The 21,796-nt window shown below is 35.2% G+C and overlaps 1 protein-coding gene and 1 pseudogene across 1 annotated transcript in view; one reads left to right on the top strand and one right to left on the bottom strand.

The window, feature by feature from the left end:
* Window positions 1-21,796, top strand: part of WDPCP (WD repeat containing planar cell polarity effector) — a 783,785-nt gene that overhangs the window by 63,900 nt on the left and 698,089 nt on the right. The window lies entirely within an intron of this gene.
* LOC105734358 (cell division control protein 42 homolog) lies at window positions 18,609-19,188 on the bottom strand (annotated as a pseudogene).

The following is a 21,796-nucleotide window of genomic DNA, read 5'->3' as shown; positions in this document are numbered from 1 at the left end:
GTCATGACTGATTGAGGCAGTGGTAAGAAAAGGAGCTTTGCCATTGTAACCTTTGATGACCATGACTCCATGGATAAAATTGTCATTCAGAAATACCATCCTGTGAATGGCCACAACTGTGAAGTTAGGAAAACCCCAAAACGAGATGGCTAGTGCTTCACCCAGCCAAAGAGATTGAAGTGGTTCTGGGAACTTTGGTGGTGGTTATGGAGGTGTTTTGGTGGAAATGACAATTTTGGTTGTGGAGGAAACTTCAGTGGTCATGGTGGCAGCTGTGGTGGTGGTGGATATGGTGGCAGTAGGGATGGCTATACTGGATTTGGTGATGGAAGCAATTTTGAAGGTGGTGGAAGCTACAATGTGTCAGGGACCAGGGGGCCAACGCGAGTATGGAGGCTGTGAAGGCCCCAAGCTCTGGAGACCCATAACATTTATTGGTACACAACACAAAGCAAGAATGTGGTAAGGGTGTTGGGGGAGATAAGGGAATGGTGGTCAGGCTGGTGAGCTAGGGCGGTTTGGCATTTCTTTTGAGGCATATAGAACAAATTCTATTTTAAATTTATTCATTAAACAAGCTAGAGGGGTCACAGATAGGAGCCAGCAAGTCTGGTCGCATTCTTGTGCTTGCAAGTGGCATTCCTCCCTTGAGCACAGAGTATGGCATTCCATAAGCTCTTTCTTTCTGCACCAGATAAGCAGGTTATCCCACCATCTTCCTTCCAGCAACAATAATTTTGGCAATTACAACAATTAATCTTCAAATTTTGGACCCACGAAGGGAGGAAACTTTGGAAGCAGAAGCACTGGCCCCTATGGTGTTGGAGGCCAATACTTGGCCAAACCACAAAACTAAAGTGGCTTTGGCAATTTCAGTAGCAGCAGTAGCTATGGGAGGGGTAGAAAATTTCAGTTACTACCGGGAAACAAAGCTTAGCAGAGGAAGAGAGACAGAGAAGGGACATGGAAGCTACAGGCTACAATAGATTTGTGAAGTCAACCAAGCACATTGGTGGTAGGGCCCAGCTGCTACAAAGAAGACATGTTTTAGATAAATACTCATGTATATAGGCAAAAAACTCGAGGACTATATTTGTGACTAATTGTAATAACAGGTTATTTTGGTTTTTCTTCTGTGGAAAGTGTACAGCATTCCAATGGAGGGTTTTAATGTAGATTTGTTTTTTGCATCCATGCTGTTGATTGCTAAATGTAACAGTCTGATCATGACACTGAATAAATGTGTCTTTAAAAAAGAGGATAGAACATAAATCACCAGTATCAGAAATAAAAAGATAGGTTATCACTATAAATTCTATAGGCTTGAAAAGGATGATAAGATACCATTATTAAAATTTTATACTAAAAATATGACAACTTAAATAATATGGATAAGTTCTTTGAAAAATCCAATTTACCAAAATCAATGAGATTTAACAAAAATGTTAATAGTCCCATATCCATTTTTTAAATTAAATTTAATGTCTTAAAAATTCCACAGTGTAAGTCTAGATTCAGATGGTTTCACTGACGAATTCTATCAAAGATTCACTGAAGAAATAACACCAATCTTACACAAACTCTTATAAAAAACAGGAGGGAACACTTTCCTACTTGTTTGTGAGGCCACCAAAATTCTGATCCTAAAACCTAACAAAGAAATTATATTAAAAAAAATTAGCCTACCAATACTTTCCATGAACATAGACATAAAAATATTTGAAAAATTAATGCATTGATTTCAGCAATATATAACAGTAATAATATACAGTGACAAAGAAGGGTATATCACAAAAATGTAAGATTGGTTTAACAAGGCCCACCCTTACAACTTGTACTCAACAGTATAATGAAGGTCCTAGCCATTGCAATAAGACAAAAAACAGATGGCAGTTGGAAAAATAAAGATTGGAAGGAAGAAGTAAAACTATCTCTGTATTCAGTTTTTTTTTTCTTAAAGTGTATGTTTTCTCATTTATTTTTACCAAGATTATGTGTAAAATAAACCAAAATATTTGAAATGAACCTTGAGTTTAGATAAACTTGCCTTCTGAGTTAGAGTTTTTAATTTCACAGTAATTCTGTTGTAAGTTATTCTAATTATGCTTACATAACTAAACCTAGGCAAAATTGTGAGGCAAGAGAAATTTATTTTAGTTCCTTCCTATCTTTGGGGGTTTTAAGTATATCTTTCATCCATTCTGATGCCTCCCTATGTCTCCCAATCACATGTTGCCCAGAGATAATATACCATTCAAGTCTATTTTTCTTCAATAATATTTCATTCTTCAAAATCACTTCTCTTCTCTTATCTATTTTTATCACAAATATATATATTTTCCCAGTGTTTCAGAGCTCTAGTCACAATTGTCAGAGGAATACATCTCAAAAACTGTTTCAAACCAGTATGTTTACAGTTAAGGTGTTGTTTCTTCCAAGGATATTTGCATCGGAAGAGCATATTTATAAACAATAATAGCAAAAATAAGGTACCAGAGAGACTACAGGATAAGGGATACAAACATTTAATATAGTAATTTCACATAATATGGAAGACTAGGCACCTAGTTTGTCCTTCTTTAAGAAAACAATTCTAGATTATGTGTTCAAGAAATCTTAAAAGCATCAATAAACTACAGATGCTTCTTATAATGGGGTTATTTCCTGATACACCCATTGCAAGTTGAAAATATGTAAGTCAAAAATGCATTTAATACATCTAACCTACCAAACATCATGGCTTACCCTAGCCTACCTTAAACAGGTAGCTGCTAAAACAACTACATTAGCCTACAGTTGGGCAAAATCATCTAAGACAAAGCCTATTTTATAATAAATTATTGAATATTTTATGTAATTTATTAACTAATGTACTGAATATGGAAAACAGAATGGTTGTGTGGGTATTCAAATGGTTTCTACTGAATGCACGTCACCTTTGCACCACTATAAAGTCAAAAAATTATAAGCAAATCATTGTAAGTTGGGGACTATCTGCACAAGAAAGTAAGGAAGTCTCAGATCAGGGACTAAAAGAGGAAGGGAACTTAGAGAAGTAAGTGTAGAATTTTAGCCAGTTTTCTTTCTGAGTCTATTTGCTAACTTGTGTAAATTTGAGCCTTGGTTATCCTGAATCTACAGAGCCCACAGAGCGGGAAACAAAGACAAGGGCTTTCAAAAGGTAGAAATTTAATAGCTCATCCCCTACTTCAAAAGAGCTGAGGCATCAAAGTTCTAAACAGTCAGTAAGCATTACCTGGAAATAAACCCATCTCTTTCCTGTCCCTGAGGTCTAAAAAGAAAATATCCTTGACCTTTAGCAAAGAGTACAAGAGGTAAAAATAGCTGCTGAAAATTTGGAATCACAAGATGGTCCTCACACAAATTTGTAGCACAAATTCACAGAAACTGTGTTACCAAAAACCGCAAGTTAAGAATTTAAATTAGAGTATCCCAGACTTGTAGTGCTTTCATATGGCTGGTTAGAAACAAATGCAGATTTAATCTATAACATCCCACCATCATCTCAAGCTTCAAAGAAAGCTTCTCAAGCTTCAATGAAAGACTTCAAAGAAATGAAACTCTAAGTAAAATAAACAACTCACAAGAAAAAACAACAAAATATACAAGTGAACAAAAAGCACCATGAGCGATAAACAGCAGAAGCAAGAGCTACAAGGAATATGTCTTTATGTATTTCACATACCAGCTATAAATTAAAATGTTTACTATATTTAAAGAAATAAAGGATAAGCTTTAAAGTATATGCCAGTAATAAAATATTACCAAAAACATACCCAGCAATGGGTATGAGATAATATATTCTGATCAAATTTGGTTTATCCTAATAATTTGGGATTGGTTTATACTAAAAAATTAGTTAATGTTATTCACATTAACATGTTAAAGGAGAAATTTATATGATCATCTCAATGAATGCAGAAAAGGTGTTTGATAAAATGTAACATTCATTTATAATAAAAACATCTAGTTAACTAGGAATAGAAGGAGCTTCCTCAGTCTAATTTAAAAATAAATAAAACTAAAGAAAATATTATATCTTGTGGTTACTTATTCAAATAATTGTATCTAAGATTAGGAACAAAACAAGGATTCCCATTTCTATTTAACATTACACTGTATATACTAGTCACTGAAGAAAATCAAGAAAACATATAAAAAGAATAAGAATTGAAAGCAATGATAATACTATCATTGCTTTCAATTAATACTGTTAATATGTAAAAAAAATTCAAAATGAACTACCAATAAATTTTTTAAAGGAATGTAAATTTAACAAAAATTGCCAGATACCAACTCAACAGAAAACTCTATTTCATTTCTATATTGCCGCTACAGTTAACAAATAATACACATACTCTTTCTCTTTCTTTTTCTCTCTCTCTCCCTGTCTCTCTCTCTGTATATATATTAATTCCATCCACATGTATTTTTAATGGAAAATACCTCTATTAATCTAACAAAATAGACAAAACTTTTAAGAAACAGTAGAACCAGAAGATCCTTTATTATAAAGATATCTGTTGCCCCCAATTTGATGTACAGAATCAGTGAAATCTTAATCAAATCTCTGAAATATTTTGTTTAAAAAGTCAAACATGACCATCATATTCTAAAATGTATATGGAAGAACAAAGGATCAAAAGTAGCCAAAACACTCTTGAAGAGGATGAGTGAGTTTGGGGGGTTTGCCTATCAGCTTCCAAGACACTAATAAAGCTACAGTTCTTAAGATAGTATAGTATTAGCACTGGATAGACAAATAGATCCATGGAACAGAATTAGAGCCCAGAAATACACACTGGCATATATAGATACTAGATATATGACAGAATTGGTATTGCAGATATCAGAAAACAGAAAAATGATGAATTTTTCAATAAATGGTACTGGATAAAGATATCTGTCTGGGAAAAAAGTATATTGAGTCTCTACCTCACACTATAAACAAAATAAAATTCTGGGAGAATCAAAGATCTGAAAGTAAGAGGCAAAACCAAAGTCTTTAAAAGATAATATAGGAAAATATCCTCATGGCAACAGAGTACAGAAGGATTTCTTGAACAAAGTACAAAAAGACAAACAGGTGAAAAGTTTGCAAATTTAAACTAAATTAAAATTTAAAAATTTAGGTAAGTTTCAGATCATCAAAAGATAACATAAAAAAGTGCAAAGACAAGTTACAAATTAGGAAAAAATATTTGTAGTATATGTTAAGATTTAAAATCTAGAGTATATAAGAGCTGCTACAAATCAGTGGGAACTGACAAAATAGTAGATAAATGCACAAGACACTTGACCAGACCTTTCACAAAAGAAGAAACTCAAATAGCCTATAAACATATGAAAACATGCTCAGCCTCATTAGTAATTAAGAAAATGTAAATGCGATCTATCAGATTGACAAAAATTTAGAAATAGCCAAGGCCATGTGTTGATGAGCGTTAGTCTTAATGGGAACTCAGCTGTGCTGGCGGGAATGTAAATGGACACAAAAACAGTTTGACAGCACTTCATAAAGAAAAGAGGTATTCGTTTTACCCTAGTAACTCCAATAATTCCCTGTACTCATCAGGAGACATACAGAACATTCATGGAAACATTGTTAATAATAGCCCCTGTATTAGTCAAGATTCTCCAGAGAAAGGGAGCAAATAAGATGGAGTACAAGTGTGTGTGTGTGTGTGTGTGTGTGTGTGTGTGTGTGTGCGCGCGCACATGCGCATATGATTTCAACCATAATGCAGAGCTATAAGACAATGCCCAAACTCTGGACCTTCCAGATAAAAGATCTATAATAAAACAACAGTTGAAAAATCATTACCTTATCTAATTAAAAATATATAAAACCAACAGCTATGAGTTCTAGCTATGCATGTAAATGCTATACATATGTTTTTAAATTTAACAATCATAGTAATCAACCAACAGTGTAAAGAAACTGGTACTCATTTGTTGCTGGTAGCATTGCCAGTTGATACAATCATTCAGTGGAATAGTTTTAACCATATTAGAAATATGAAATGAGATATTAAAATATTGCCATTCTTTGACTCGGTTTCTACTTTGGGAAATTTAAGGTTATTTAAGAAATAATTTTTAAAGAGTATAAAAAACCAATGTGTAAAATAATGTTTAAGGCAGAAATATTTATAAAGGCAAACTTAAAACATTCAAATTCCTTGCTCTTTATAAATTCTCAAAGCAGTCTACATTACTTACAAAAATAACATTATAAATATATACCTTGTGTTGGTATATGGATATATTAACATCAAATGAACAACCAGACTAAACGTAAATTCACATGTTGTTTGTATGATTTAAAAGATCTGCAGAAGCACTGAAAATATCAGAGACATTTAAAGTAATGTAAATAGTTGTGTTAGGCTTATATGCATGTTCAATGATGTGATTATTATTATTAAAATAAGGGGTATATATTTAATCTGAAGGAATATATTTAATGATGGAATTTCAGGCAGCATTATAGACAGATGGTGAAACTATTTGTGTAGGAGGTGGGGTGGGTAGGGGAAAGGGGGACCTAGAATCTCACCACATGGAAGTTTCTATAATCAGAGGGTTTTCTCTGGGTTGTGCAGACTGTGGAGCCAAAAGGCAGGCTCATACAGAAGACTTCTCAAAGGGGAAAAAAGAACTGAAAGGACTATAATTAGAAAAATGGGATTGTAAATTAATTTCCCTTTAGGATGTAAGCTGCTTTTCTTTTCTTTGTTTCTTTTTTTATTTGTGTTTAAAGCAATTGTAACTTAGTGATTTGCTACAGTATAAGAGAGAGGCTATTTTCCAGAGTCTGAGTTCTGTGTCCTTGTTCTGACTAATTTGTTTGATTTCTACGTTGAGAGAAGTGTGGACAGTGTAACAATGGAAGAAGCTTATCAGTTAACTGGCATCCAGTTCCTTTGATGGCAGCAACATTAAGGCGGCTCCCTTCTCAGAATCTTATCTCATTTACTAAAGACAAAAAAGAGGAATGCTGTGCCATTCTGAACCAAAGACCAGCATAAAAGAAGGTGTTAGGGAGCAAGAGGAGAGGGCTGCATGGCTGTTGCAGCTTTCAGATGAAAGCATATTGGAAACAAAGAAGAAGGCACCATTTCCTTAAGCTGAATCTATAAAGTATGAGTGTTCTGCTCAAGAGAAAGTGCAGTGTAGCTAAAAGTGTGTTGTGCATCCAAGAACACTATGACCTCAACAGATCACTTCTGTATTTCAGTTTCTCCAGTTATAAAACAAAATGAGAAATAACTCCTTCTCTCTACTATCGCTCCACACCCGCACCCTTCATTCATCTGGAATATATTATGATTACGGATTAGAGAAATCAGTATTTTTTTTTTTTAGAACATAATGTGTATAAGTTGTCCCTGCCATTAAGGGGTTTATTACATTTTAATTAGTACTGCCTTCTGTTTTGTACATTAAGTTACGTGATTTCTACTCAAGTGTTTTGTTGAGAGATCTTCAAGTCACAAAGAGTGATAAGCAGTGAATAAATTTTTAAACTTAATTTTCCTTGTTATTAAAATTATAATAAATATATCACAATCAGTTGTTACTTTTAAGCAGCTCATGATATTTTTTTATAAAAGCTTTTAGTATCACAAGGTCTACAATGCAATCTCCCCAATAAGATCACTTGATATCAAGTTGCTCAACTGTGCACATGGCCTTTCAAATAGAATGCCATCTCTTAATGCTGTGGACTGCCATGCAAGTATTCATAACTTGGGATTAAATTTCATATACATTATTTGAGAAGTCTACATAATACCAACAAAATAATTTTCTAAAAAACGAATTATCTTATTTCCAGGTATATGTTGATGTATTTTTTAAAAAACTGTAGTATCAACAAATCCTTTTGGAATCTAAAGTTTAGATAATGTCACAAACCATTCAAAGGAATTAGGAAATCTTTCCAGCAGCTGTTCTTCCATTTTCTCTGGCAGCGTCAGGTGGCAAGGACAGGCAGTAACCAAATCCTTGGTTACAGTAAACACATTTAGTGTTAAGTGTGACTCTAACACTGATGACCTTACTGAAATAGTTGAGTCTGACGCTCTGAAGAATGATTAGGTAGGGAAGCCACGTAGCAGGCTGCACATGCCACCTTACCAAAGAGCTCATTTAGAAGATAGTTTGAAATTTTGTTGGAATAAGAATTTGCAGGTAGGAAGAACAGCTCAGGAAAAAGAGCGCTGGAATGGGACAGATCTGGATTCAAATTCCAGCTCACCACTTACAGCAGCAACCCCTCCAAGCCTGTTTACTCATCTGTAACATGAAAATACAAACAATATCAATTTCACAGGGTTGTTTGGGGATTAAAAAGATGTAAACATCCTATTTAGCATAAAATAGCAGGTCAAGAAATGTTAGTTCCCTTCTTTCCATTTACCTGCATCATGTGTCCTGCTGGCCTTTCTTATTACATTTTCAGTTCATTTTCAATTATAGCACCCTTAAATTCTTTACAGGCTAGTAATGAGATGCAACTGATAACATTGGGCTCTGTGTTACTGAGGCAAGGAATGGGTATAGAGTTTCCCTGGTGCTGCTTGGCACATTACCCAGACATTCTACAAGGTCATGGTCCTGTGGCATTATGTGCAACATTACAATAAACAATCCACCAACGTGTTTATGTCATCTTTTGTTTTAGTTTATGTCAATGTGTTTATGTCATCTTTTGTTTTAGTTAGTTATCACTGCTCTCAAGTTTCTTGTTGATAATCTACAGATAATCTCATTAGAATTTATAGGAAAAAAAGAACCCTCATAGCCATTTGAGGCTCTTAATGCAACCTACCTCATTAGTGAGAGGATATGAATCAGGCAGGGCACCATAAATTCTGATGACCATCCCAAAATGATCCTTGGGACCTTTCTGTAATAAAGTAGGAAGGCCAGACCTATTTTAAAAAACACTAGATCTCCCTATAATGCTGGGTGAGTATCATCCAAAAGTTACATGCCACTTTAATTCAGAGGACCACTAAAATTATGAGTTAGAATATAGACATTGAAACAGAAACTTTCTTTCTCCCTTCCTTCCTCTCTTTCTTCCCTTTCTCCTCTTCCTATTTCTTTCTTTCCATTTTATATTTTTATGGAAAGAACAACAGGCTATGACAAAAACATATGTACTGTAATAAGATGAACAATTAGAGATAGAGAAGACTAATATTCCTGGATATACAATCAAGAAATTTCTCTGGGTTTATGTCAAGAGATAGGCATCAAAACAGACAACAAAATAATCCACAACACTGATTTTTCACTTACCCAGTTACTGATTAAAAGTGGCAAATGAGGAATGAAGTTACATTGTTAAGCCATTAAATTTGAAAAAAAAATGCAAATACTGTAATTATGCAGGTGAACCAAAAAAATGTAAGATGCAGTGTATCAAAGCCAGAAATCATTCAAAGTAGGCAAGCAAAGAAAATAAATAAACATTAAACATAGTGAAATACAAGAGACCAACTCTACTTAAGCTATTTCCCGCTCAATTAAACAATTAAATAAAACATTTATTTTTAACAGCTGGCTACCAGAGACACCCAGAAGAAACCTAGCTCTGTGCAGGTGCCTTAACTCAGGGTGTACAGCAGATAAATAAGCCTGAAAAAATAAATAAATAAAAGAAGGTCCCAGGGGCCTGAGACTGATTCCCTACCTAGTGCTAAATGGTGCCACAAAATAATGTCTTTATTAAATGCTTTGGCTCAACATTTCTGAAGGATCAGTTTACAGCAAAGTAAGAGACACTGCACAATATCAGAAACTTGTTACTGATCATTATAGTCAGCCTTTGGCCAGAAAATTCCAGCTTTCTTCTCTAAAGACAGACACTATCCTGAAACATCTGACTTCCCAGATCTCTCATTAAGAATATAAAGTTTCTTAGCAGTAGCTTTCCATGTACTACAATTTTGGTTAATACTCATCAGGACAGAATTTCACAAAATAGATGTGCCAAGAACGTATGAGCGGAAGGGACCAGAAGTAAAGCAATTATATATCACTCATGGACAGGAGAAAGAATTTTTTTCTATACCAAAAAACATTTAACTACTCATGTGTTTGGCATGGCTTTGGGCCATAGAAACTAGAAGCAACAAATGGATAAATTACCTTGTTGTACAGTAAGACTAAAGTGAGGTCTTAAACTTCTTACTGTATTATGGAAATTGTGGTTTGAAGCAGAGCGTCACCTGCAGGAAGAGTTGCTACAAATAACACCTGCCTGTTACCAAATGCAAAAGCAATGTTGGTTACACATTTAGATTACAGCTGCAAGCACAGAGAATGATCATGTCTTCCCATTCAGAATATACTTCGTGGCTTAAAAACAGATCATACATGGCAGGAGGAATATTCACTTAGACAGTAAATTCACTAACTAAGGTATCTATTTACAAATTGGTTATGAAGCCCAATCATTTATTAAAGAAAGATGTATGCCGATTGCTTGAAAGTGATAGAAGTTGTGCAGTGAGCTTAAGATGTCTGAAAATTAGATAAAGACACTGATAACTTAAATCCAGCCAGATCTCTCTTTAGAGTAATAAGTGAAATTTGAAGTGTTGGAAACAATGTGGAGAAATTGGAACTTTGATACACTTCTAATGGGAGTATAGATAAGCACAACCAGTTTGGAAAACTTTTGGGCAGTATCTCCTACAGCTGAATATATGTATATCCTATGACTCAGCAGTTCTACCCCTAGGTATATACTTAATAGAAATACACATATATGTGCAGCAAAAGACATATATGAGAATGTTTGTAGCAGTACTTTTTCTAGTCCTCCCAATGTAAATAATTCAAATGCTTATCAAGAGTAGAATGGCTAAATTGTAGTATAATCACACAATGGAATGCTATACAGCAATGAGAGTAAACAAACTATGATTATATATAACAACGTTAATGAACATAATGTTCATTAATGATGTTAATGTTTATTAACAATATCAAATTTACAAGAGAAAAACAACCCCATTAAATAATGGGCAAAGGACATGAATAGATACTTCTCTAAAGAAGACACACATGCGGCCAACAAGCATATGAAAAAAAGCTTAATATCACTGATCATTAGAGAAATGCAAATAAAAACCACAGTGAGATACCATTTTCACACTAGTCAGAATGGCCATTATTAATAAAAGTTAAAAAATAACAGATGCTGGCAAGGTTGTGGAGAAAAGGGAATACATATACTGTTGGTAGGAGTGTAAATTAGTTCAATCATTCCTCTTTGAGGAATCACCACACTGCCTTCCAGAAAAGTTAGATTGCTGCTTTTCACAAAAGCAGTGTGCTGATTCCTCAAAGAGCTAAAAGCAGAACTACCATTCAACCCAGCAATCCCATTACTGAGTACAGACCCAGAGAAATATAAATAATTCTACCATGAAGACACATGCACCTAAATGTTCATTGCAGCACTATTCACAATAGCAAAGACATGGAATCAACCTAAATGCCCATCAGTGACAGATTGGATAAAGAGAATGTGGCACATATACACCATGGAATACTATGCAGCCATAAAAAAGAATGAGATCATGTCTTTTGTGGAAACATGGATGGAGCTGGAGGCTGTTATCCTTAGGAAACTAACGCAGGAACAGAAAACCAAATAGTACTTGTTCTCACTTATAAGTGGGAGCTAAATGATAAGAATTTATCGGTGCAAAGAAGGAAACAACAGACACTGGGGCCTACTTGAGTGGGGAATGTGGGAAGAAGGAGAGGAGCAGAAAAGATAGCTGTTGAGTATTGGGCTTAATACTGGGGTGATAATATGTACAGCAACCCCTGCAACACATGTTTATATAACAAACCTTCACATGTACCTCCAAACTTAAAATAAAAGTTTAAAAAACAATGTTGATAAACATAATGTTGATCAAACAAAGCCAGACACATGGAGTACATATTGTATAAGTTCATTTGTACAAATTTAAAAAATAGGAAAAACTAATCTATGATGTTAAAAGTCAGCATAGTGGTAACCTTGAGAGTTAATATTTGAAATGATTGTGATTGGGATTTGGGAGGCTGGTAATAGTCTCTTTCTTGCTCTATATGATCTATACATTTATGATGTGTGTACTATTCTTTTTATCTGTTATACTTCAATAAAAAGTTAAAAAATAAAAAAATAAAATCATAAATATTTATCCTTTATGTCAAGTTTAAATTATCTTCATGTATTACTATGCCTATAGCTATGAATATAATCAGCGTTTGATTTTCAGGCAATGTTTGGTCTTTGACCAAGGTATAGATTAAAATTTCAAATACAGATATACTTGAAAAATCACCATTTATTTCTAAAAGTGACATCATCAAGCATAGACAAAAAATGAAATTGATTTCTCATTTGTCATAAGCATTCTGGCCTTTCTCATTTTCCACTTGTGGACTGAGCTGATATCAAGCAGATTCTATGTGTACAGAAGGAGTAGGGTTGGTCTCCAGAACAAGCAAATATCAATAGTATCCCTGATAAAAAATAAGAAACTGAGTAATAGAAACACCATTTGCTGAACATTCTGTTGTGAGGCTATAGATAAACCACATATTACAAGTGAAATAAAGCAGATAATATTAATACAGTCACCTCCATGAGTCAGGCTGTAAAAGGGATTTCACCTGAAATATTGAGACTCATAGACCTTTCAAGACTCACAGGCCAGGCAGGTAGTAATAGAAACAAATAAAACGGGTCAGATGAAATGCAATGGGGACTGGTGGCGGGTGTGGGGAAACTACAGAACACCTAAGCAATGGCTCTGAGTTTGTCTCCAGATTAGATATATTATGAACTAGGTAGACATTCAAATTACCTGGCCCCCAACCCAGAGCTATGAAATTAGAAATGCTGAGGGTGGGGCCCAGCAGTCTAAGTTTTAACAAGCCCCTGAGTTGTAACAAGCTTGATTCTGAGGCACACTCAAGTATGAGAACCACTGATCTAGATGTATACTAATTCAAATAAAAATTTTTTTAATCATGTGTGTTTAAAAAAATCATCTGGCCAGATTCAGCTTATAGGCTGCCAATTTGTAACTCCTAATGAAATTCAAATGAAAAACAAAAACTTGAATTATTTATGTAATGATGTCAGTTCTGTATTTTCCTTTTTTAAGATGAAGAAAGATAGTATGTGGTAAAGGTTGGGCCTAAGTTTTATCCTTCCCAGAATTCAGGCATATCTGGACATGCCTGGTATCTAGTGGGATGGGCCTTCTGGAATTTTACTTATAAGACAACTCAAGTAGCCTCCAGGAAAGAACTCATCCCAGTAGAAGGACAAACCAAAGTACAGAGGTTGTATTAGGACAGCAGATGGTGTTGAACACATCTGAGTATACATGATGTCTGCCACTCAGGTTGCTTCTAGCCCAGCCAGGAGGACTAATTTATTTTTTCAACAAATAGCTGTTGAACACCTACCTCATCTTTCCCTGAGTTCTGTTACCCTAGAGTGGCTGTAATATAAGACCTAGTAGAAAACTAAAGGAGTTGGGTTTTGCTAATTTTCTTAGAACATGGAGAGTGCAGCTTGTTTGTGGCATGAATATTGGTGCCAGGGCAGCAGCCTTGGCTCCAGGACTTATCAACATCTTTGATGCCCTTGAAATTGAACTTTGAGCCTTGGAGACCTGCTTGCACACATCAGCAACTGTAACAGTGGTGGTAGTGCCTTTAGTGGGCAGTGGGACATGGCTTGAAGGATTGGTAGCAGCTTCTTGTTTCAGGCAAAGAGAATTGTGAACCACATAGCAGCCAAGAGACCTGTTCTGGGAGCACATATGAGACATCCCTGTGCATTTTTGGAGGATGAGAGCCCTCCAGGAGAGGTAGAGAAATGTGAGTTTATAGCTGTGGTTTTTTTTTTTTTTTAACTGTTTTATGAGCTACATATAGAAGAACATTTTTTGTTTTCTTTTTTTAAGGACTTCTTAAATTTGAGTCTATAAGGTAATCTATGGCTTTTTTTTTTTTTTTTTTTGGCTTTGGCAACATTTAAAGAAATTACATGCTGCATCTTGTAATAAGATTGATGTAATATGCCTGCAGTGAATACAGTGGACTCAAAATCAAATCTCAAACATTTGATTTTGTTTTTTAAAAATAAAAAGCAGCAAAATTATTATAGGCTTTAGGATATGAGGTTTAAAAAAAATCACAGCATTCATTCCTAATTTTTTTTTTCTCCTTCAAAATATCCCTATAAAATCAAACAACATTGCTGATGAGCTGTTCTTTGGCACCAGCAAGGAGCTGATTGCAAAGGAAAAAGAACTTTGGAAATAGCCACTCCTTTCCTGCCAGAATTTTGAGAGATTGATGCCCTTTTCCTTCATTTCTGCAGTGCCTATAGGCTGCAGATTTTCAGTTACTTCCTGAAATCCTAAATTGGATTCTATTAAAAACATATTTGGTGTTCTCAATAAAAAATGTTTGGTATTATATTTTGGAGACCACAAGTTCCCTGTAAGACCTAAGGAATTCCCCTAAGTAATCAGAGTTTTCCACAGAGTCAAGTGGTTGCTGCATTGCATTTAATCCAGTGTTTTATGATACCTGATAAGTAAGGCGTGTGGTACATTAGTATTTCATCTAGACAGCAAGACCCTGCCGATTTCCAATTTTCTGATAAGAGTCATATTTTTTTGTTTGCCATCTATTCAAAACCAATTTTTTAAGCCCATGTGAACTAAAAGAGTCACTTTATTTTGATACCTCATTTCTAGCCAACATAGAATATCCACAGCAGAGTATGCAGTAATGAGATGAAGGTCAGAGATCAGGAGATTTGCATTCTAACCAGCAATGTTTTCCTGGACAAGTCAGTTCCTCTATGGGGCTCAGTTTCACTGTCAGTAAAATCGGAGGTGGGGCAAATTGGCCTACAGTTTGGTGTCTAGAATTCTGTATTCCTTAACTTCTGGATTATGAGAACGCTCCCTGGGTAATCTTAGTGATGGATTAAGTATTTGAAAAAGAAAAATTTAACTGGAAAGGACTCTCGAAAACTATTGGTATTATACATTTCTTTTTAAACAGAGAGCTAGGGTTATTTTCTGTGTGTCTTTGGGTACCAGTGCCTGATACTCTCACTAGTCAATCAAAGCTTGTTTTTGTGTTAACTTAATCGAATTTAGCTTTCTGGAACACGTTAACAACAAGAATATGAAACATTTATTTGATTCTGATTTCATAATATTTCTTTCTTCCATGCCCCTAGTCTGACCATTTCTCTCTCTCAGACCATTGCAATAGACTCCTAACTGGTTTTCCCACCTTGGGCCTCTTCCTCTGACCCTTTTTACATGATTTTATACTTGGATTATCAAATTAATCTTTTCCACATACAGCTTTTCTCCTATTACTTTCCTGCTTAAAGACCTTAATAGCTTTCTGTTGACTACAGTATAAAATATGAACTCCTTCTCATGGCATCCAAGGCCTTGAGCTGTCTGACCCAACCCCACTTCCCATCCTGTGGCCCATTGCTCCTTGTACCACAGCCTTCCAAGCTTTCTACTCTTCCTTTACATGCCCAGAAATGCTCTGATTTTATGCCTTTGTCCCGCTGGTTCTTGCTCCCTGTTTCTACCTGTTCAGATTTTATCTCTCCTTAAAGTTTAAGGGCATAGTTCTGATATCACCTTCTCTGCCTGCCCAGGTTTTCTTGGTCTCTCTTAACTGCAAGAGACTTACCATTTTTCTGAACTCCTGTGACAATTTATCTGCGTCTCTATCGTGGGAGCTTTCATTTCCCCTCTGTATTATAGATATTTGTGTTCAGGTCTTATTTTCCTCACTAGATATGCATTTTCATGAGATCAGAAGGAATATTGTTCTATATTTGTAGCCCTCAAGGCACATGGCACATAGTAAGTAGTTCTTCCACAAATGTTTGTTTAATGAATAAATGATATCAGAGTTACTATGGAAATCTGAACTTACCCAAACTCCTTCAACTAAATTAGAACCACTCACAGGACATATTGTGAGTGGTAAATTTCTTCATCTATCTGTCTATCTGTCTGTCTATCTATCTATCTATCTATCTATCTATCTATCTATCTATCTCCGACTATCTATTCTTCTGCAACACATTTCTCAGCCTATGTTTGGTTTCAGTGAGGAAAATTAAGAAAAAAAGATTTAAAAGGTGCAATAACTTAAACTGTAGGTTTAGCAAGTAATTTATATCCAGCTCCCTTCTTTCATGCATTTTGCTGTGGTCAGCTTTCAACAGTGGTTTAGGTTAACATTTGTTTGCATACCGTGATGTTCAAATGTTTGTTAAAGCTGATGCAACTCTGTGAGAAAGATCAACATTAACTCTGTAGATGGACCATACAAGTTTTAATCCAGTGAAGTGAAGATTTACTTGAGGTATTGTTTCATGTGGGGCATTGAGAAAAGTCATGGCCTTTTAATTAATTTATTTATTTTTTGGCAAAGAGCAGCCATTCGATGGAACGTGTGTACCTAAATCGGGAAAGTTAGATTTAGATAACTGGTAACAAGATAAGGGTCATTGTATATACATTATGTACCTATATACAATAAAGTGATTATATATGTAAATACACACATAAATCCATTTATTCATTTCTAGACTTTTTGTGATGTTTCCTAATTTTTATACAAATTCTCTATCTTAAAATTAATTTTAAGAACCTCACATCACATACTTGAAATATATCTAACTGAATGTAAAAATAATTTCCAAATATCTGCACACTAGAAAAAAATTAAAGGAAATAAAAAACAACAGAAAATGTCCATGAACTGGTGAATGGATAACAAAATGTGGTATATCTACACAATGGAATATTGTTTTGCCATAAAATGAACCGAGTACTCATACCTGCTACAACATGGATGAACATTAAAAACACTAAGTGAAAGAAGCCAAACACAAAAGGTTACATATTGTATGATTCTATTCATATGATATTTCTAGAACAAGCACATTCATAGAGACAAAGTAGATTCTTGGTTGCTAGAGGCTGGGAAGAGAGAGAAATGAGTGGCTACTTACGGGTACAGAGGGTTTTTTTTTTGTGATGATGAAAATGTTTAGCATGAGATAGTCGTCATGGTTGCACAACTTTGTGAATATACTAAGAACCACTGAATTGCACACTTTAAAGGGGTCAATATTATGGTATGTGAATTATATCCCAATTTTTAAAAATACAAATTGAAGATTCTGCACAAGAAGAAGATTTTCCAGAGGCTTTTGTCCAGCCAGCACTGAAGAGTACAGAGATGACAGTCATTGGTGATCCCAGTCTTCAACACAATTACCCTTGCTGGTTACTGTGTTTAATGGTAACTGAGCAGGACCAGCTAAATGCTTCTGCCATCCTTGGCTTGGCTGTGTGAGAGCCCACCACTGCTATGCCTCAGTGAGATAAAATAATTTATTTGTATATTAGCTTGTAATTTTTAAAGAACTTTCACTCCCACTAACTCATTTTGTTCTCAAATGTTTTCTTTCCAGACATACTTATATTTTATACTCGTTTATAGTTGTTCCTCTACCAAAACAGAAACGTTTTATTTCTTATAAACGTAATGGATTTCTCTTGACTGTCTTTGCTGACACTTTTGTTTCGCTCTCCTCTTTCTTGTTCTTCTGTTTTTTTTTTTTTTTTTGACAGGGAAAAAAATGTTTTTTAATTACAAACTCATTTGGTGTATTTCAAAGGTGCAATACTTTTCTTCGTTTATCAGTGAAAGAAGTTAGAAATTAACTTCCCCCCAAAAAATCAGCAAATGCCAAACAAATGTCCTTGTAAGTCACAGTCACATATAGTGCGTCCTAGGAAAGAAGAGCGGCAAGACAGGCTCCACCCACTTTCATGAGTTTCATCAAATACTGGATCTTCTCAAGGGTGGAGAGAAAAGTCAACTTTCAAAAAGGAGTATGTTATTAAATGAGGCATTTACTATGTTGCTTCCTAAAAGCACTAAATGAGGAACATATTTTCTAAACTAGATCTAGGAAGTGGAATGTGGAATCAATCGTCCTCCTCCTCTTAAGGTTTATCTACTGGTTAATGAATTTAAAAAAACAAGATTAAAAAGCAAACCCCACACACACTCCTCCCAAAAAAAAGAGGAGGAAAAAAAAAACACTAAGATGTCCCAGATTATGCTCTAGAGTAGAACCAGGGAGCAGCTTCAACAATTCCAATTAGTTTGTTACAGAGTCATCTACAAGCATGCCTTGATTTTAACCAAAAAAAAATTTTTTTTTCTGAAACCACAAATCAAAAACTAGTGCTAATAATTTTTCTGACAATTCACAATTATTCAAAATTAAATAGTATTGGGAGGGGGAAGGGGGGGCCTTACCTATGGGCCTTGTCTCACACGAGTGTATGCGGTAGGTGCAGGGCATTTGTCATTACTGCAAAAATGAATTTTAATTTTTAATCTTATTTTGATTTAAAGATTGCTTTTAGTATGACGCTGACACCAGCTGTGCAGAAAGGGCTCTGGAGAGATGTTCATAGCAGCACACACCTGTGGCTCTTCCTCAGTTCTGGAGGCTCCAGGGCAGCCAATATTGCTTGTCAAATACATTCTTTAGGCCTCTATGTGTATGTGCAGAACACTCCACCTACTTGACAGCCTTCAGGTCACCGGCCAGTTTTTCAGCAGTCTCTGGAGTGATAGCCTTCTGTTTGTTCTTGGCAAGCTTCTCAATAGTAGAGTGGTCATCTCTGAGATCAATTTAGGTCCCAACAAGCAAGAAAGAAGTCTTTGGACAGTGGTGAGTTATCTCAGGCACCCACTTTTCTTTTACATTTTCAAATGAAGATGGAGAGACCACTCAAAAACAGAGTAGAAATACATCTGTTTGTGGATAACTCAGCGATTGTAATCGCTCATAATCCTCTTGACCTGCAGTATCAAAAAGTCCAAGAGTATATGATTTATAACTCCACCATTTATAACTGTGACTGCATAGTTGTCAAAAACAGTAGGTTCATATTCTGATGGAAATTTGTTTGTTGTATAGGATATCAGGAGACATGCTTTACCAACAGCATCATCGCCCACAACAACACACTTAATTGTCTGCATTGCTGAAATAATTTTGTATCCACTTTAAACATTTCAAATCTGATGTTGACCTCAGCTTCTCCGCCAGCGTGTTGGCAGCACTCTCACTCTTCTCTTTCTTCTAATACATTTTGCCCAGTTCTCCAGTACTATCCATATATGTCTAATTCTCCTGACTTTTTATGTATCTGCAGTTCTTCATGTTTCTGCCTTCTGAGACTTTATTTTCAAGTTAGTGATTTATTCTTCATCGTTCTCCCCCCGAATAAGACCAATAAGCTTTTTCTTCAAAACTGTAATTCACTTCTTTCTTTACCTGAATCTTGGCTGAATGACTCCAAAACTAATGTCATATCTCATGCAATGGTATTTGCTGCCCCTATCCTGAATATCTTTATTGTAGAACCATCATTTCTTAAATAAATAAAACATTTTATATGATATTTCTGTTTTATATTTATGACAAACTGTTTATACATATTCCTTTATTTCCTGTAGACTCCTATATATTATTTTAATACAGTACTCAAGTTTATTATTTATTCTTTAATAAGTATATATCTCCTTTAAGAGTACTTTGATAATTTCCTGTTATACTTTTTAGGTCCTCAATATTTACATTCCATTGATGATCTTCATTTTGTCTTATGGAAAGATACCCTTCTTCTACATTTACAAATTACCTTTCTTTGGCATGATTTGCCATTTCATCTTGGACATTTGAAGCTTTGTCTCCAGCAGTTGCATTTTCTTACATCTTGGGGCATAAGCCTAGTCTTTATAGCTTCAATGCTATGGCATTCCTCTTTATGTCTCATTTTTATTTTATTGGCATCCATAGCAGCTCATGTTGCTCATTCTTTATATGTCTTAAATGCTCAAATGATGCCTTGAAAGCTATAATTGCATAGCATCCTCCTTTCATTTTCCCCCATCTGTGTCTTGGATTTGGCCTGTACTTTCTTGTAAGAGTGTCTGCACACCATAACAACAAAAAGACCGATAGTCACATGGAGCCTTAACTATCTCCCATCTTTCCTCATTTATTCCTAAGGAGTGAGGATTCATTTCATGTGCCCATGTAACATTTGCCTTGATTTTAGCAGTTTGTCAGGCATTTATCTGCTCTTCATAGTCTTAAAGAGAAAATCATCATTGGCCCAAGCACTAGACTTTGCTTAATCTAAACAGAACAAATATACTTCTTACCACCTCCCTTTGTATCTTATCCTTTCTCTATCTAGTCCCTTTTCTCTTGCTTACCTTGTACCATTGATGACATATCTGAATTCATCTTGAGATTACAAGCTTTTTTGAAGACTAAAATCAGATTGCATTCATATTTGCTACCTTCCCTATCTTCTCTCCAACCACAGTATCCAACATTCCGCACAGTACATTATACATTAGAATGTTCCCGCAAAAATTTGTTAAATAAGATTTTTTAAATATTTATTTTTTATGTTAATCAGTTAGCTACTTCTCACTTACTGCCATACCACTGGAGCTTTAGTGTCTTATTTTCCTCCATTTTGCCAACCTTCCTAATAGTATTTCTGCAAACTGCATTATTATGGGTACAGGATTGCCTTATGGGGTGATGAAAATAGAACTAGTTAGAAGTGATAAGTTGCACAACATAGTGAATATATACTAAGTGCCACTGAATTGTACATTATGGTTAATAGATTAATTAATGTTATGTGAAATTTTACCTCAATTTTTAAAACTACAATGCTATGAGTTAATAATACAAAAAAAATTTTTTAAACAGTCTCATTCTTGTCTTTTAAAATAGTGCTTGTATTTTTTATTTTTATTTTTTCATGTACTTGGATATTTTACCTTTCTCCCATGTATCATTGAAAATCATAGCAAAAGGTGAGTCCAGCCAACTTTCTAAAGATTGGAACTCAGCAGTGAGGACATCAACATTTAATCACAGTTTATTTTTTGGCTGTAATTCTTACTAGTAAATCATTATCTTTTCATTCTTTTTTTTGTTTGTTTTTTTTGAGATGGAGTTTCGCTCTGTCGCCCAGGCTGGAGTGCAGTGGTGTGACCTTGGCTCACTGCAACCCACGCCTCCTGGGTTCAAGTGATTCTCCTGCCTCAGCCTCCCGAGTAGCTGGGATTATAGGCACCCACCAATTTTTGTGTTTTTAGTAGAGACAGGGTTTCACCATGTTGGTCAGACTTGTCTCGAACTCTTGACCTCAAGTAATCTGCCTACCTCGGCCTCCCAAAGTGCTGGAATTACAGGCATGAGCTGCCATGCCTGGCATCTTTTCACTCTTATAGCAATACTCTACTATTAGTGCCCGTTCTTTCTTTTCTCAGTACCTTTTCTTGCTCTTGAATTGAACTTTGCCTTACCACAGTGGTCATGTGTCTCCTGGGGATGTCATAAAGGAGAAAATATTACTAGAGAGCTTCAGTCATTAAAAGATTATTTGTATTTGATAAAGTCCTGACCATTTGCATTCCTTTCTATTTTGATGGGGGGGAGTAGCAAATCAACCTCCAGAAACAGAAAGTAGAAAATTTTCCTCCCTGTGGGTTTTTGGCATCAGACAGCCTCAGTTCAGATCCTGGTACTGTCACATACTAACTGCATGATCTTGGGTTG

Source organism: Aotus nancymaae, unplaced genomic scaffold (genome assembly GCF_030222135.1).
Source record: "Aotus nancymaae isolate 86718 unplaced genomic scaffold, 86718_ANA_hifiasm-v0.15.2.pri h1tg000057l, whole genome shotgun sequence".
Lineage (NCBI taxonomy): Eukaryota > Metazoa > Chordata > Mammalia > Primates > Aotidae > Aotus > Aotus nancymaae.
Note: the sequence above shows the minus strand (reverse complement) of the source record. Positions and strands in the feature narration are given on the sequence as shown.